General features: G+C 45.5%; 1 long non-coding RNA gene across 1 annotated transcript; it reads left to right on the top strand.

The window, feature by feature from the left end:
- Window positions 1-602: 602 nt before the first annotated feature.
- Window positions 603-12,332, top strand: LOC135282106 (uncharacterized). The gene is made up of 2 exons (XR_010348433.1): window positions 603-731; window positions 11,803-12,332. It is a non-coding gene; the product is annotated as an uncharacterized LOC135282106 (long non-coding RNA).
- Window positions 12,333-17,415: the final 5,083 nt, after the last annotated feature.

The following is a 17,415-nucleotide window of genomic DNA, read 5'->3' as shown; positions in this document are numbered from 1 at the left end:
CTTTTCTGTATCACCTACTCCTTGTCACTCAATTGGTTTTTGTGGTTTACAAAAGAAAAACACCTGCAAAGGAACAGGAATCCCACCTGCCTGACAGCTTCTGCTGGTGTCCAGCCCGGAGGGAGGGGGCAGCTGTGCCTGCCCTGGGAAGCAGGAGGGAAACTGGGATAAGCCGTGCCCGGGCTGTGCCCACCCGTGCATTGTGATGAAATCAGAACTTAATGTTAGCCCGGATCTTCACACAAAAGCATCTTCAGCATCAAATTTGAGGCTTTCACCCCAGACATGGCAGCGCTGTGCTTTAACCCCCAGCTGGCAGCCAGGCATGCAGCACTATCCTTTGCCCTTTGATATCAAGCTGATGTGAGGAAAATTTCTTCCTCCGTGTGCTGGAGAGGCCCCAGGAGAGCTGCCTTACACTGTCATTGCCATTGCTGCGTGAATAGGGCCGGGAGCAGAGAACAAAACACTCCTGCAGCTCTCCTGGGCACGTGCAGGGGATATTGCACTCCTCCAGATGGAGGAGGCAAACATAAATACCTGTTTGTGCCAAAGGAGTTACGTGCTGCTCATGCACATCATCGGGGGGGGGGGGGGGGTGTGTGGGAGTGGGGAAATGGATCTGTGAGTGAGAGCTCTCGGAAGGAATGCTGAAACGATTCTGCATGGAGAACCTCGTGTTCAGGTGCCTGGGGGCTGCTCTGCTGGAATTCAAATGCTGTTAAAATAAGGTTTGTAAATGGGAGGTGTCTCTTTAGAGGGCAGTGATCACAGCTTGTATTTGGCACTCAGACACAGAGGAGCTCTCCCTGTCCTGCCCAGAAATGGGCAGTTATCCTGCAAGTTATCCTGCAAACTTCAGAAACCTCAGTGCTCCCTTAAAGAAATATTTTGCACTCAAATTTGCCCTCAGTTGCAGGGGGACTCTTAACTGCACTTCCCCAGGATGAATCCTTTGCTCCAGAAGAGCCCAAAAATCATGATTTGGCACAATTTGTGTGAGACAGACTCGATATCAGTGTGGGACTTCTCCTCAATGGGGCTCGTGCTGGGACTTGTGGGTGGTGCTGTGGCACAGAGCAGGGTCTGGATGTGTTGTTGTGGCACAGAGCTGGGTCTGGATGTTTTTGTGGCACAGAGCAGGGTCTGGTGGTGTTGCTGTGGTGGGAGCTCAGGTGCAGCTCATCCTCTGCTGAGGGGTCACAGCTTGTGCTGCTGGTGTGGGACACCTGGGGATGCTGCCCTTGTTCTGAAGGCAGTGGATGTAGGCAAGTTCAGAAGACAGAAAGTGCTTCACCATCCATTATTTAGTCTTTGGAGGGGAGAAGAAACCCCATGTGCTTATGTGCTTTTTATGAGCTGCTCTTTTGCTTTGAAGATGGGAACCTGAGTGAACTCCCTGGTGAAAGCCCCTTGGGGAGAGCTCTTTCCTCAGGCACTCACCTCGCTTTGGGGAGGAGGAGGAGGAGGAGGAGACCTGGAGCTGCCCCGGGCTGGGCAGCCAGCAGCACCAGCCACTGGTGACAGTGGGCATCGCTGGCTTCCAGCTGCAGGAGGGGACTGCAGCAGCCCCAGCGGTGCTCTCTGGGACTGAGCAGTGATGTGAGTGTGAAACAGCAGCTCCGGGAGGTGTCAGCAGCTGTGAAACACAGCGAGCAGAGATGGGAGTGTGCGTGACCTGACTCTTCCCCTGATTAGCTCACAGGCTGTTGTTGGCTTCCTCCTCTGGTGTAATCCTCATGAAAAAATAAACTTGGCTGTTTTCCACCAGGACTGGGGGGGTTCCTTTTTTTTAATTTCTTTATCCTGGGGCTTCCTACATCTCCCTTCTCTTCTGCACAGAAGGGGGTGGTGAATACAGAGATGAAACACAAGCAGCCAGGAACACCCACTTATTGATGTTTCCTGCATTGTCTGCCCAAGACAGGTGGGCTCTGAGGCTGGGGCAGGAGGTGAGTTTCCTTTTTGATGGATTCAAATAAGAAAGCATCTTTTAAGATAAATTCCTCCTCTTGTTGCTCACTTGTTCATTTCTAAACTGTGTTTTATTACTTCATGGGGTGTATTATTTCTGTTTTTCCACTTCAAGGAGGGCTCAGATTCTTCCTGCTTTTTTTCCTAGGATCAAGCTGGGCTTTAAGAGAGTGAGGGACTCCTTGGTGACTCCTTTCCTTCTCCACCCACTGAGAGCTGATCCTGTCTACAGCAGGGCCAAGCTGCAGCTGGTGGGAGGAGAGGAGGGGAAACTCCTCTTTACTTATGTTTGAAGGTTGGAAATATCAAGGTTGGGGATGGTCATGAAAAATGCATGCCCCTCATGTGGGAGCTGGCCTACATTTCCCACCAAATGCCTCCTGGCCAATGTTTTGAAGATGTACCCCATGTTTTGAGTTGTTTTTCTGTTGTTTCTCTGCTGTCTGCATGGATGCATTTGGATGATCTCATTCTCCCTGCACCACGTAATATTCCTTTGAGGTGGAGCTGGGGATGGATGCTCTGTGCTGTCAGCGATGTGTTTGGAGTGTGGCCACCTCAGCAGCACCTCAGTGTCCCCAAATTCAGTGGAACCTCCTCTGCAGGAGCGAGTTCAGCACTGCTGAGCTCTGATGAGAGCACAAGGTGCAGGCTGTGCTGGTGGAGGATTCCTCTTGCTGCCACAGGGCTGGATAAACGTGGGGAGGGGACACAAAACTCACCATCAATCAATTTCTATGTCTAGGAAACACTGGTTCCCAAGCTGTGTGGCATTAGCAGTGGTGCAGCCCCACAGGGGGCTGCCCAAACTGCAGAACAGTGGGGTTTTGGTGTGTGTGGGCTTTCTATAGAGAGAATCACACAAAAAGAGGCTGGGAAGCTGCTCCCCTGCACCTGTTCATCTTGTACCTATTGCCTCCCTGCTCACACTGTGACTCTCAGAGTCTGTCCCCTCCATTCTGCATCTCACATCCTTCCCATTGCTTTTCCCAATATATTCCATTTCCTTTTGCAAGGAATTGCTGCTCCACACAGCTCAGGTGCTGGGTTGCCCTTGCCAGGAGGGATGTGCACAAACAGGATCACGAATTTAAGTTGGAGGGGTCCTTTGGCAGTCAAGTGGTGCCAGGATGTGCATGCTCTGGCTGTGCTGCTCAGGCTCCTCCTGAGCTCGCTGTCATCTCTGCTTTAGGTGGTGGTGCAGACAAGGACACTAATAACTTAAGTAATTACTCATGTCCAAATCAATTTGCTGCCCTGTCGGCTCCATTTTCTCTTTGGAGCCAATATCAGCATTGATTCCTAAGTCACCCTTCACATCTCCAGTACTGAATGCAGACTTCCAGTGACTTCTCTAACACAGTCTGAAGGAAGGCTCTAGCTTCAATGGAACTTGGTTCCTAATTTTTGTAGCAGTTAAATACCTTTATGTGGGTGAAAATTATTTTTCTGGTAGATCAGAGTGATCTGGTAAAAAGACAATCTGAATTCAACACCTTTGCTTAAAGCAACAACACACTGAAGTTTCTCCAACCTCCACCCACAGCTTGGAAATAGATGAGAATTTTTGTCACCTTTAAAGTGCAAAAAGCCGGATCACCATCCAAACCGGCTGCTGGATGAGGAGTAAGGGGCTGCCTGGTCCTCAGTATCCATCCAGCTCCATGGAATCAGAAAGGTTTGGGTGGAAAGAAACCTTAAAGCTCATGGGCAGGGACACCTTCCACTGTCCCAGGCTGCTCCAAGCCCTGTCCAGCCTGGCCTTGGACACTTCCAGGGATCCAGGGGCAGCCACAATCCTCTCATCCTGTGGGATGCAGGAGAACCAAGGTGTGCAGAGATCAGGGCAGTGCTGAATCTTTAGTTCCCATATGTTCAGTTTTCAGGAGCATTTGAACCTGTGTGCCCGCCCTGGCTGATGTGGTGGATGAACACTCCCTGTGCCACCTGTGGGTGTTAATTTTCTTGTGCTGGGAGCTGATTTAATGTTCTGCCTGCAAAGAATTCTTTATTGGACGTGTGACCAATAAAAATAGATGACTTGAAAGTAATCAGATATTTTAAACTAGAAAATTAAGTGTGAAATTCTCACCATCTATATTAAGATCTTAATTTAATGTATTTAAAAGAGTTACAATGAATGAAAATGCTAAAGCAAGACTTTTACTGCTGAAGTTTTCTGATTTTTTAACCCACTGAAAGGATGGATGAAACCTGCCTAAACACTTGCACTGACCTTGCTGAAGGGCTGCCTCCACTTTAAAAGCTGGTGTTTTCAGGAATTACAGAAATAAAACTTTGTTTAAAGCAGTTTCATTCAGTAATAAAGCTCAAAAATTAATTAATTCAAATTTGATGAGAACAAAACCCAAAAGTTCAGGAAAGTGGTTTTCATTCCTTTGCCTCAGATATTATCTCTTGCACCTGATTTTCATTCAATTAGCTGTAACATCTCCAAGGTTTTGGCCCCAGTTATTGGAAACAAAAAAAATTCAATTTTATTGATCACATGTAGTTCTTCTTTTGTGTTGTAAATCAGATTGAAATGCAAAGCATGTTTTAATAAAAATATTTTTGTTGCCTAGTGCACACAAAGAACTTGTAATTGGTAGAAAGCTGTTTGAAATGCTGATTTGTGCATTTTTATTCAGTTCCAGTTGTCCAAGTACAGTTTGACACAAGTGGAAAATAAAGTACCATTTAGTAAATAGTGAAGGGATCACTTAACATTGTTTAACATGGCAAAAAATTGGAAAAACCAGACTATGAATGAATTCAGGTATCTGTATTTGCCTAAATGCATACAGATGAGGTAGTGAATTGAAAGTTAAGGCTAAATTTAATTGCAGTTCCTGTTTTAATGGTTTCCCACTGCTAAGAATAAAACTTTCTGCTCAGCAGCCACTTGAAAGTACAAACAGAAATGGGACTGAGACCAGTGATTTTTGCTGATTTGAAGCATTTCTATGTAAATCAACCCAACCCTGATAGGGAAGGAATTGAAAGACTTCCCCAATATTGGTACAAACTGCAGCAGCCCTGGTGCAGGATGGAGCTGCTGTGGTCCCTGGTATCCAGAGCTGGAACTGTGGAAAAGAAAAGAAAAGAAAAGAAAAGAAAAGAAAAGAAAAGAAAAGAAAAGAAAAGAAAAGAAAAGAAAAGAAAAGAAAAGAAAAGAAAAGAAAAGAAAAGAAAAGAAAAGAAAAGAAAAGAGAAAAGTTTCCAGCCTTTCTGAGGACAAACAGTGAGAAATAGCAACTAATCAAATGGGGCGTGATAGATGGCTGTTAAAGGAATAAAAACCTGCCCACACTGATAATAAACATTGCAGCTGCTTCCAAAATCACTCCCCAGGGCAGCTTCGTCAAACTTTAGTTGTGGAGGAAAAATAACTGTGGCCAGCAGAGCCAGTCTATTCAGTGATAAAAAACAACAACAGGGAAAAGCCAGTGTGGAAGAGCAGCCTTGGTGCCTCTTGTGGCTTTTGGCAAGGATGTTGTGCCCAGGTGACCCCGAGCCACTGAGACAGACTGGGGTTTGAGCCTCACTGACTCTGCCTGGCTTTGGTTCTTCTCCTTTGTGTCCTTCCTGTCCGTGACCTTCAGGTGACGTTTGGCCAGAAGGTTCTGTGTAGGTACAGAACTGGAGGGAGGAGGAGCTGAGAGCTGGTCTAGCACTCTTTGTGTGTTTCCTTTGGGGTACTCCACTGATTCTTCTGCTGTTTCTGGATCTTTGCCTCATCTGAGGCTCCCCATGTGTAAATTTGGTGCAGCAGTGATCAGTCCTGCTGCAGGGCTCGAGGCCAAAGGGTGACAGGGGATGTGTCAGCCTTGGCAATGGAGCTCTGCCTGCTCCAGGTGTAGTCACGGAGCTCTTAAAGCTGGGAACTCCCTCCCTCAATGCCTTTCTCAATCAGAGAAGCACTGACAGCCCTTTTGGAGGCATCCCTTCAGTAGCAAGGTAATAACCAGAATGACATCTGCCTTCCCATCTCCTTTTCTTCCCACAGAAAAGGAGCTGGGATACTTTGGTCTTCATTCCCCAAAACATCAAGAGAAGTGTGGAACTGATCCTGCTCTCACCCTCCTCCCTCCCTCCCTCTTCAGGAATTGCTTCTGGAGGCTCCTCCCTCTGCCTTAACAATTTAACTCCAGTAGAATTCTATCCCTAAACTATTGTTCTCATGAAATGTTATGCTTAATAAAATGTGTGGCACATCAATAATTTAGATACTTGTGACAAAACATAAAGCTCTGTTAAATATATCATAAACTTTGCCTGGTGTTCTTGATAATTAAAAATGGATGTAATGGCAAAGTATTGTAGGTATTAACTCTGTTTCAGAGTCCTTGCATTTAAACCAGAGGCCATCAATTTTAAAATACCGTAAAAAATATGGCAAGATTTTTCAATATGTCTGATATACTGTCCTATCTATTTAAATTATTAATATGCAATGCAGCCAACAGGAATCTAAATTCTTCCCAGCATAAGCTCTAGGCAGTCACCCCAAGAGGAGCTCAGTGAGCTGTGGGGGAGTGGAGATAAACCCCAGCAGGGGCATAATCCCTTCCTCTGGGCTGCCCACAGAGCCCTTCTCACCTGTGCCAATCCCAATCCCTGCCTGCCTTGCCCTCCACGCTGCATTTCACACCTGGATTGCATTCCCAGAGCCAGACTGCAGCCTGATCTCTGCAGTGGGATCCTGGCATCCCAGCAGGGAGCTCAGGGCAGGGCTTTGGGGTTGCTGACAGGGCAGAGAGTAGAAACCAGAGTGGTTTTAGCACAGGAGGAGAAAATCAATCTGCAGGCGCCTGGAATTAGTGATTCACTGAGAGCAAAGCTGGGGGAGCTCTGATGGATGGACAGGTTGGGAAGAGAAGTATAAAATAAAGAGGAGAAAGTGGAGATTAGGGGCCAAAACCATGGACCTGCTATCAGACCTTGGGTCAGAAAGAGCACTCTGCTGGTGGAAATCTGGAGCCGCCCAAGTTCTCACTCTGTATGAGCAGCTGCTCAGCTAAAATTTTGTTTTCAGGGCAATATCTGTCCCAAGGTGGTGAATGGAGTTCTGCTGATGCAGATCAGAAATTTGGGGTCCTTGGGCAGTGTGATACAAAGGCATGACCCATGTTTTTCAGAGAATGCAGCTCCCTGGGGGATAGCAGCAGAAGGTAAAGGCTGGACAAAGCCCTAATATTTTTCACACCCATACACAGGGCTGAAATAAATAGATCAATTCTTTTTTGTGTTTGCTCCAGACTCTGCCTTACTGCTGTGGTTGTGTCTTTGTTTTGGGACAAAAGGAGTGAAATGAATAGGTAGCATTGTCTCTTCCTCACCAGCATCTCTCCAGGAGTCCTGGCTGTGGAAAAAGCTTATTTTAAGGAAATGGAGTTGATGTGGGGTGAGGAAGAGATGCATCACGAAGTCCCAGAATGCAGGAAAATGTTCCATGCTGGGAATTGCACTTTGTTTGTAAAAGTGAACAGATTGAGAGGTGGGGAAAAAAACCAAAATCAAACCAACCAAACAAAGAAAACAACAACCCCCCCCCCAATTCACTGTAGTTTGGTGTGCTGTTCCTGGAGCTGCTGTTTTTGGAGGCTGTGTCTCAGGACAGCACTCAGGGTACCTGGCCAGCTGATAAATATTTTCTCAGGGGGTGAATTTATTCCTGGCCTGGCACAAGTGGATGATGGGTTCATGTTTTTGATCCTGAGATTTACAGCACTGTGCCATTAAGGAAACTGCAGAGTTTTGTGGGTTTGGGTCTGGATTGATGCTGCTGCTGTTCAGTGGAGCAGGGGGATCCCAATTCCCTTACCTTTCTCTGCTCCTTTAATTTTCTACTCCTGCCCTGATCCTGTCTAACCCAGCTGTGTGAGTGCTCCTGGCTCCTGTGCTGTATCAACACCCCTTCTAATCCTCTGCAGGCAAGAGCTGCAGGTGATATTTCAGAGAAATCACTGCAAAGGGAAAACTGGCAGCTTTCACTCTGCATGAAATGACAAATGGCCCAAAGATTTTTTTGGGGGGGAAGGCTGTTGTTGTTGGAAAACACCAGTGTGCTGTTTTTCTTTGTAAATGGACCCATTGTTGTGGCTGCTATGGGAGTGTATTTTACTTTCTGTTCAGTACCATCGTCATTGTACACCAGGATGGATCTCTCTACACAGCAGAGCACATAACAAAGAATTAAACATCCTGCTCACAGGGTCACTAATAGTGATGAGTGTGGGGCTTCTCTCCAAGATGGTTCTTTTTCCTTGAAGAATAATAAAAACTGATAAAGAATAATAGAAAAACAGGACAAACAGCATCCTCCTGACTTGTAGTGTATGGGGAACACTTTTCTGGGCAGGCATTGCTGGGTGCAGGGGAGACAAACTCAGGAGGGGGGGTATTTTCATAGGATCATAGGACATCCTGAGTTAGAAGTGACCTACAGGATCACCCAGGGAAGATCCTGGCCCTGCCCAGACCCCCTAACAGCCCCACCCTGGGCACCCCTGGCAGCGCTGTCCCAACGCTCCTGGAGCTCTGGCAGCCTCGGGGCCGTGCCCATTCCCTGGGGAGCCTGGGCAGTGCCAGCACCTCTGGGGAAGAACCTTTCCCTGATCTCCAGCCTGACCCTCCCTGGCACAGCTCCATGCCCTTCCTGGGGTCCTATCACTGGTAACCAGAGTGCAGAGGTCAGTGCCTGGCCCTCAGTGTGGAAGTATTTTACCTGGTATCACCCCTCTGTCTGTGTGCCTGACCTTTCCCCAGAACCTCAGTGCTGGATGTTTGTTGTGCTTTCTGGACAGAGCACTTCTGGTGCTCTGCTACCCCTCAAATTCAACAGTTTCTTTTGGCTCTGGCCCTCAGTGTGCATTTCTGCAACTCAAACATCTTCATCCTCACTTTCCCCTCAGCAGGAGTGGAGGATGACCTGTCCATCTCCGTGTCTGAGGCTGCAGTGCTCCCAACACAAGGATTTACCCTAATTTACCTCTACAACTTCTCTTTAAACTGAATCCCAGCTCCTTTGTCTTTGCTCACAGTCTCCCTGTCCATCCTTATTTTCCCCAGCATTTTCCCAGCTCAGGTGGTGCTCGCAGTGGCCCAGGATGGATTCTCAGTGCATACAGATGTGTTCCTGCAGCGAGAGCTGCTCTCTGAGCGCGTTTTCCACCTCATGCACCTTGACACTGTCACCTAATCACAATTCTGTGCCTTGTTTAAAGCAGTGTCATGTAAAATGATGCCAAAGGCCTTGCTGTGGCCCTTGTATACAACAGTGACTGCCTCTCCCTGAGTCCTGCTGCCCTGCCATGGAAAAATATGAGACTGGCTTGATATTTGTTCTTGACAAATCCGTGTTGGCTGTCCCTCACTGCCTTTTTATCTTTTTTGTGCTTAGAAAGTGTTTGTTTGAAGATTTGTTGCAATATTTTTTCTGGGAATTGAAGTTAAGCTGCCTGGCCTGTAATTCCCTGCTATGTTTGCTGTTCTCTGCTCTTCTGGGACTCGTCACAGTCCCTGAGTTTTCAAAAATAAGTGCTAACAGCCCTCAGATTGTCTCCACCACTTCCAAGTACCTGGCAGTGAATCTCAGCAGCCCCAGCTGATTTGAAAATATGTGATTTATATAAATATCTTCTGGACTATTGCTTTCTCCTTGTAGTCTGAATTCCTACCTCTTTGTAAGAAGTAACCATTGAAATATCTCTACAAATGAATCCATCATTTTTATTGGGAAGCATTACCCTCTGCAGTGACAGCTGGGAACAGCTCTGCTGAATGATGGAGGAGCTCTTCTCCTGGTATAAAATTATTATTAATTTGACATAATTTTTGGGGTTTCAGTGTTTTACAAGCTCTACAGCAATATGCAACCTAATCTATTTTTAATTTTATTTCCCAGGTGTATTTCCTACATATTTACACAGTCCTTAGCCTTTTGAATCAGTTTCTACAACTGGCCTGTCTGTGGTCCAGCATCACGAGATGATTTTCCATAGTTTCTTTAGTATATGGAAATATACTTTTAATGTTGTATATGGAAATATATATGGATTTTTTTTTTAATATTCAAAGTCAGGTAGGTCTGAAGGTGAGAAGATTTTGTGCTGGAGTGGGTAGAAATTCCCTGATGTGCCTCAACAGCTCTGCTATGCCCTGTCAGGCTCCAGCCCCTGGGATGGGTATCCTGGGTTATCCCACCATCCACAATGCCCGGGGGGCAGAGCCAGGGCAGCAAATGTTGTTGTTCTTAATTATCCTAACTTTCCTTGCCTTTAAAAGGAAAGAGACCAGGAGAATTTTCACTTTGGAACGAGGACACTTTAAATTTACTTTTATCTTTGTCTTGTTTTGCCATCTTTTGTGACACTGTGTTAATAGGGATGATCAGATTTAACTGATAATGGCTCTATGACAACCTGCTAAGCAAATCACGCTGATGTTTTTCTTCCCTGCCTTAGGGATGGCTGGGATTTGGCCTGCTGAGTGAAACATCAGGATTTTTTTCTGTGTTTCAAAGTACTTCCCATCTAGTTTACAATGAAATGGTTTGACAGTTTTCAAGTAGGCAACACTTTGATCTGCGTGTCAACTTGCTTTAACTCACTTCATTGGAACAAACAGGAGATGTTTTGTTCTACAGAACAAGTATTTGGTGTCTGTTGTCCCTGATATTTTTTAAATAAAAAGTCAGGAGTGTTTTGATTCATTCATTCCATCATGGTAGAACTTGTCAGTCACAGTAATGTGTTAGAAGTTACAATAGAATTGTCATAAACTGGAGGAAAAAAAAAAACAAAAACAAAAAAACCTCCAAAGATGAGCAACAGAACTGAAACAAAAATTTATCAATTCTGAAAATAAATCCTTAACGGAAAGTTTGAGAGAAGAACATGTAATTTCATAATTTCTTACTGGTGATTGGCAAAAAGGAGCATTTTAAACTAACTTCAGTTTCAAAGAAACTGAATTGGTTGAACTGAAAGACATTTGGAAACAAAAACTAACCAAACAATATGTTCCTGTCCCTACTCTGAGATGCATAAGCAACCCCTCTATGGGTGCTAAACACTGGCTCATGTTGGAAAAGATTTCTTCCCATTAATCATTCCTTCTTCTTGCAGCAAGGGCCTTTTCCTTATGTAGGAGCTCTTCTGCTACTCTGAAAAACCTGGTCTAGTGGGAGGGGCCCCTGCCCATGGCAGGGAGTTGGAACTGGATGAGTTTTAGGGTTTCTTCCTACCCAAAAACATTCCAAACCATCCAAGGATGATGATCACATAACCTATTAGTACCACATCAGCGAATTCCTATAAGACTGGCTAAAAAGAGAAGCCAAAAAGACAACCTAAGCTAAAAAGAGAACCACAAACCAATTATTTTAATAATTTGCAACTTTTCACTTTGTAGAAAGCCGCTGGACCCCATCCTGTCCCTGCTTCAGCCTGGCCCCTGTCTCTGGATCTCATCTGAGTGTTTCTTTCCAAAAGATTTACGTTGGAAAATAGTTATTTGAAGATATTGTGTTTTTGCAGGTGCAGCATACAGAACTGGTATTGATTTGACAGTTTAAGTTTTCAGGGAGAAAAAAAAGGCAGCATTTTAGAAATTGATGGGATTCAAATGACAGGTTTTGATATTTTTAGTTTGAAATAACGTTTTAATTCAAAATACAGAAAAGGCAGAGGGAGGAGAAATCAGAAGCCAAAACTGGAGATAAACAGCAGTTGATGAGATTATTTTTCTTCTCTATGGAAAGACATCTAATAATTTAGCAAAGGAAAAAAAATACTAATAAAAAAATTTTGTATTTCTATGCAGGGCAAAGAAAAGGTCAAGATTCTGTGGCCAGTCCTTCACTAAGAGTGAAAGAGCTTCAGCTGGGAAGAAAAGGCCCATTTCTGCAGTATAAAACCTCCCATCCATCCTGTTCCCTCCAGCCTGGCTTCCATCACAGGGAATGTTTATTCTGAAAAGTCCTCATGGCACAGTCAGAGTCTGCTCTGACCCCTGGCTGCAGCTGAGAGCTCAGGCAGCCACCCTGGGTCTGGATCCTGCCAGGGCTGCTGTGCTGCTCCTGGGGGCACAGCCAGGGCCAAAATCTGCAGCTTTTAAAGCTGGGCGTGCAGGGAGCTGTGGAGAGACACCGTGAGGACTGTGTGCATGAGCTCCTGAGCCACTGCTAAAACCAGCATCATCTGCCAGACATGTGCCCCGCTCAAGCTGTGCAGGGTTTGAAAGGTTTGGGTCTCAGCACTGGTAGGTCTCTGCAGGGCCCAGTCTAAGCTGACAGATTAGCTGGCTCTGTAAGCAAAATAATAATGAATGTAATTCTGTGTAATTTCCAACTTGCCCGTACTCAGAAGCCAATTGGAATAACCAAAGAATCCTAATTTCCTTGGCACAAGGATGTCCTGTTTGGAATTGGGTGAATAGCACAGAATTTTCCATTCATTTACCCCATAAAACTCTTCCTCTCCTGCTCTCTGCTCTCACCTTTGATGGACAGACCCCTCCAATTTATATGGATGAACTTGGTGGCACAAGGCTATCCCTTATAAGCACACAGGACACTGAGAGATGTCACCCTCAGCCATATTGATGCCTCAGGTTTAGCTTTTATATTTTTCAGATTCTGTGCTGCTTTAGTGTGTAATTCTGAGCTTCATATGAAGGGATGGTGAGCTCTCTGCACAGAGCAGGGAGACAAAACAATTCCTGCTCTAGCTGGGGACCAAGGACAGCCAAGCCAGATCTCAGCCCAAGAGCACAAACAACGTGGGCTGAAGAGAGAAAAACAAGAAGGAGGGGACTGCATGGGCTGGAGCTGTAATTGGACAATTAACTCCAATATGCAAATGGAGCAGAACTTATAAAAGTGAGAGACCCCGTGACTGGCCATGCATTTTGAGACCAATTTGGATTGTGCTGCCCAAGGTGGATCCATTGAGACCTCTTAACAAATCCCTACTTTATTCTTTATCTCTGCCTAGTCTCTGTCCCAGGTCAGCCTTCACAAGGCATCAATGTCACCCTCATCCTGACGGTGTGCTCCTTCAGCCCAGCTTTTGGTGAGATTTGCCCACAGGACAATGCCCAGTCCCCAGTGCACTGTGCTTTGGATGGGGCTCAGGAACAGAGAGCTGGTGATGTCCTGCACTTAGGAGCAAACCAGGGCAGATCCTTGCATCAGAGGGTACAGGGGCTCAGATAGGTGCTGTGTGGCAGCACCATTGGAATTTACAGATTTATTTATCTCTGCTTTGCCAGGGCAGAGGAGAAGCCCTGAGAGCCCTGCACAGCACCAGGAGGTCAGGGCCCATCAGCTCCTGCAGTGGGGGCTGCAGGGCAGGACTGCAATTAGCTGAACAAACCATGCTTGGGCACGTTTGAGATGTGGCTGGGGGATACTGAAATGCTGGGAGGCAGATTTGCACTTTATACCTTTCTTTCTCCGTTGCCATTCCGTCACATAAAGACATTAAATAATTTTGGCCTTGAGAAAATTACTGCAGGGTCTTTGGTGACTGCTACTTGTCAGGAGAGCATCCTGTATCTAAAGGGTTTGGTTATTTTTGCTATAAATCTCCAAAGATATTCAAGATCTGTGACTCTTACCTTTCAAAGCCTACTCTAAAGTCCTGGAATATGAAATACATGCACATAGAGAGAGCTTGGCACACAAGAGGACTCACCTCCAGCTTGAAAATTACTCAGATCTGCGAAATTCATCCCAAAAACCTTGCTCTAAATAAAGCTCAGGGAAGGAAAAGGCTTTGCTGGGGTGGCCTCTGCTGGGAGGTGGAGGGATGCAGGGGCTGCAGCAGGGCATGGGGTGATGTGCTGCTGAGATTCCCTGGGCAGCTCCCACCCCAAGGCTTCTGGCTTGGTGAAAGGAACTCGACCCACAGCAGAGAGAGAGGAATGGATACCCACAAAAATTAAAGAAAATCTACCTTGCCTATTTTGACTTAATTTTGACTTATAGTTTTACTGCTGCAACTATTTTTAAAAATTATTTCTAAGCCCAAAAATATAAAAAGGGAAGAGTTAAAGTCTGAAATCCATTGAAAGCTTTTTAATCTGTGGACATTTAAAATACCGCCTCACCTTGATTTTGTTTGATTTCTTGGTGCTGAAGCTGAATTCTAATTATGCTCCAGTAGCTTTGCTTTCCAACTTGATCTTCCAGGCTTGTATCACATGGAAGCTTAAAAACAAAATAATCCAGACTTCACTTTTAATCTGTCTCACTTTAAACAATTTATCCTTTTTGAGATACCTGATTGCACAGGCTCTCTTAGATAACAACATGATGTGTGTGTGTGTGTGTTCCATCTCTGATGGCAAACGGCATATCTGATCCCTGTGGAATGATCCACTGGGGAATGATGGCAATTAATCTCTAACAAATACAAATTTGGAAACATCTGTGTAGATTTAAGCTTAGGGAACAGGACAGGGGAACAGGTTTCAGCAATGGGAACAGAGTGAGAAAGCAGAACTCAAGGTACCAGGCAAATATTGCAATTGAATTAGTCAGCTTGAGGAAATTAAATCAAGGGAAATTGGAAAGTGTCATATTTTTTGATCTGGATTTCTGGCTGTTATGAGATTTTGAAGAGAGCCAGTGAAGAATATAGAAGATAATAAGTTTTAATTATTTTTCCTGGTGACTCAGAGGAGAGGTGGATGAAGCCCTTTCTGATTTTGTGATAATTAATGTGACTCCCATGGCAAAGTGAAATGCAGTGATTAGTTTTAAGTCAGCTGAGCTCTCACAGCAGATTTTCAGAGAATTTCTCATTGTTTCAGTCCTGCTAACAGCCCAAGCTGCTACTCTGGCCTGGGCCTGTCCTATCTGTGGGGTGAAGCTTTGCTGAAGAAATCTGGTTGCAAAGTCCCAGTGAAACCCATGGTTAATTTAAAGTGCACAGTTGTGTATTTTAAATCAATAGTTATGAACAGACACCTAAATGTGTTCATGGCAAACAACACTTCTGACCTGTAAAAGTGCAGATTTAGTAATTCCTTTAAAAAGAAATGTGTAAGATGCTGTGAGTGCATTTACAGCAGTGCCCAGCAAGAGGGAAATAGGGCACGTGGTCAGAGATGGTGAGAAAACAGCCAGGGACCTTCTTAAAGATTTCTGCTCTCACTTTCTAATTTACACCAGCCTGTAAATACTGTAGGTAGAGTTTTGGTAACCATTTGCAATCCAGGGGGATCACAGCTGCCACAACCCAGAGCTCCTGGGCTCTGGAGCACCAGAGGTGTCCCAGCAGGTCCCAGCAGGCTGAAGTTCAGCAGGGAGACCCAGGGAGGCCAAAGGCCCTGGCACACAGCAGAGGAGCTTCTGCTTCATTTCTCATGGTGACTCAGGCACACAGCACCGTGCTGGCAGCCAGGCCAGAAGACGGGATGTGTCCTCCTCCATGGACACTGGCAAAGGGGAGCCCATGGAGAGAGAGGCAAACCCTGAGGGGCAGCAGATCTTCCTGTGGCTCTGCTCTGCAGGAGGGACAAAGGCACCAGGGAGAATTTGCAATGGCTATCCAAGGAGGTGCAAGTTACCTGCTCCTTTCTGGAAAGTGCTGCCACCACCTCCTTCCAGAGCCTGGTTCTTCCTTGCTCAGGATGCTGTGTGAGAGGAAACCCGGGGATTCATGGGTTCAGGTATGACCACCATGCTCCCAGTGTCCCATGAGGAGCATGCTGTGGAATTAGAACCATAAAATCACAAACAGTTTGGGTTGGAAGGTAAAGCTCATCTCATTCCATGGGTAGGGACACCTTCCACTATCTCAGGTTGCTCCAAGCCCTGTCCAGCCTGGCCTTGGACACTGCCAGGGCTGGGGCAGCCACAGCTGCTCTGGGCACCCTGAGAACCTCCCTCACAGGGAAGAATTCCTTCCCAATATCCCATCTAACCCTGCCCTCTGCCAATTTGAAGCCATTTCCCCTTGTCCTGTCACTCCAGGCCCTTGTAAGTAGTTTCTCTCCATCTCACATCTCCTTCAGATACTGGAAGGCCACACTGAGGTCACCCCAAAGCCTTTTCTTGTCCAGGCTGAGCAATCCCAACTTTCCCAGCCTTTCCTCCCAGCAGAGCTGCTCCATCCTCTGATCCCCTGGTGCCTCCCCTGGACTCACTGTAAGAGTTAGAAATTTTTTGGCACCCTCAATGACCTCAATGACATCCTCAATGAGGAGAGTGGGTGAATGGAAAGATTTTTTGTCTCCCTCTCCCAAGAACCCAAAAACTCCTTCCAAGGCCTGCAGAAGAAATGCACTGGAGGCTTGATAAACATGTAATTCCTTTCCAAGAGGGGAAGCAATGAATGAATGCACTGAGGGGTCTGGTGGGCAGCGAAGCAGCTGTCCTCCTGTAAGTGTGGTTTTTTTAAACTTATTTTTCTTCAAAGTGTAGCAATGCTTTGAGTAGAAAGGCTTTCAGGACTGCATGGCCACAAAAGGAGTCCTTCACATGTGCCAATGCTGAAGTCATTGAGTATTTTTGCATTACATTGGAATTTTCCTTTTGGAAAATATAGGGCAGAAGAAGCTGGAATTATTATTTTTCAGAACTTCCAACTCAATCTCTCAGACATTGTCATAGAAAAGGCTGATGCTCCAAAAAATTTGTGCAAAATCTTTCCAAAACAAGCCATCATTTCTGCTTGCAGACAAAGAATATAAATGTTTATGGGCTCTCTATGGAGCAAATGAAGGTGCTTGGTTTATACACATGCTGCCCTAACAATTCTATGTTAATATATGCCATGAAATTCCTTCTTTTTTTCTTTTTTTTTTTTTCCCTTCCCTTTCTATTTGCACTTTATTGCACCTCAGGTATTTATTTCAGCTCCCTGACAGGCTCTGAGAGGCACCTCTAGTTATTTTAAACAAATAAATCATATCTTGTCTGTAGGATCACCCCGGGGTGAGGAGGCAGCAAGGCACCATTTCCAAATGCTGCAGTGATGGATTCCTGCAGCCCTGGGGGACAGCACGGTCCCCATGCCACGAGCCAGGGCAAATGACCTGTCAAACCTGATGCACTCACCTGCTGGGTAGGAGAAGGGAAGACTGGGATGCTGGAGTTGGCTGGGAAGGACAAATTTGGGTTTGGATACATTTTCTCTGGGTTTTCCCTCTAGGTGGGAAGTTTTTTGCTAAAAGTTCCAAAGTTCTCTGAGTGATTTGTTAATCTGCGTCTTGTTTCTATTGCTTCTTGGTCATGAAATGTGGAATTCAGCTTAAATCCTGGAGCCCAGCAGGAATGATGCAGGATATGCCCCATCTCCCCATTTACAACCTAATTTCTTTGTGAATGTTTTCAAGTAAAAATAGAAAAATAAATAGATGTTGAAGCGAATCCTAGATACAATCTCTAATTAGATTAGGACCCAGCTTTATGGAATAATAAATTAT

The sequence above is a fragment of the Passer domesticus genome, chromosome 16, assembly GCF_036417665.1.
Source record: "Passer domesticus isolate bPasDom1 chromosome 16, bPasDom1.hap1, whole genome shotgun sequence".
Lineage (NCBI taxonomy): Eukaryota > Metazoa > Chordata > Aves > Passeriformes > Passeridae > Passer > Passer domesticus.
This window is presented reverse-complemented; position numbering and strand designations above follow the sequence as displayed.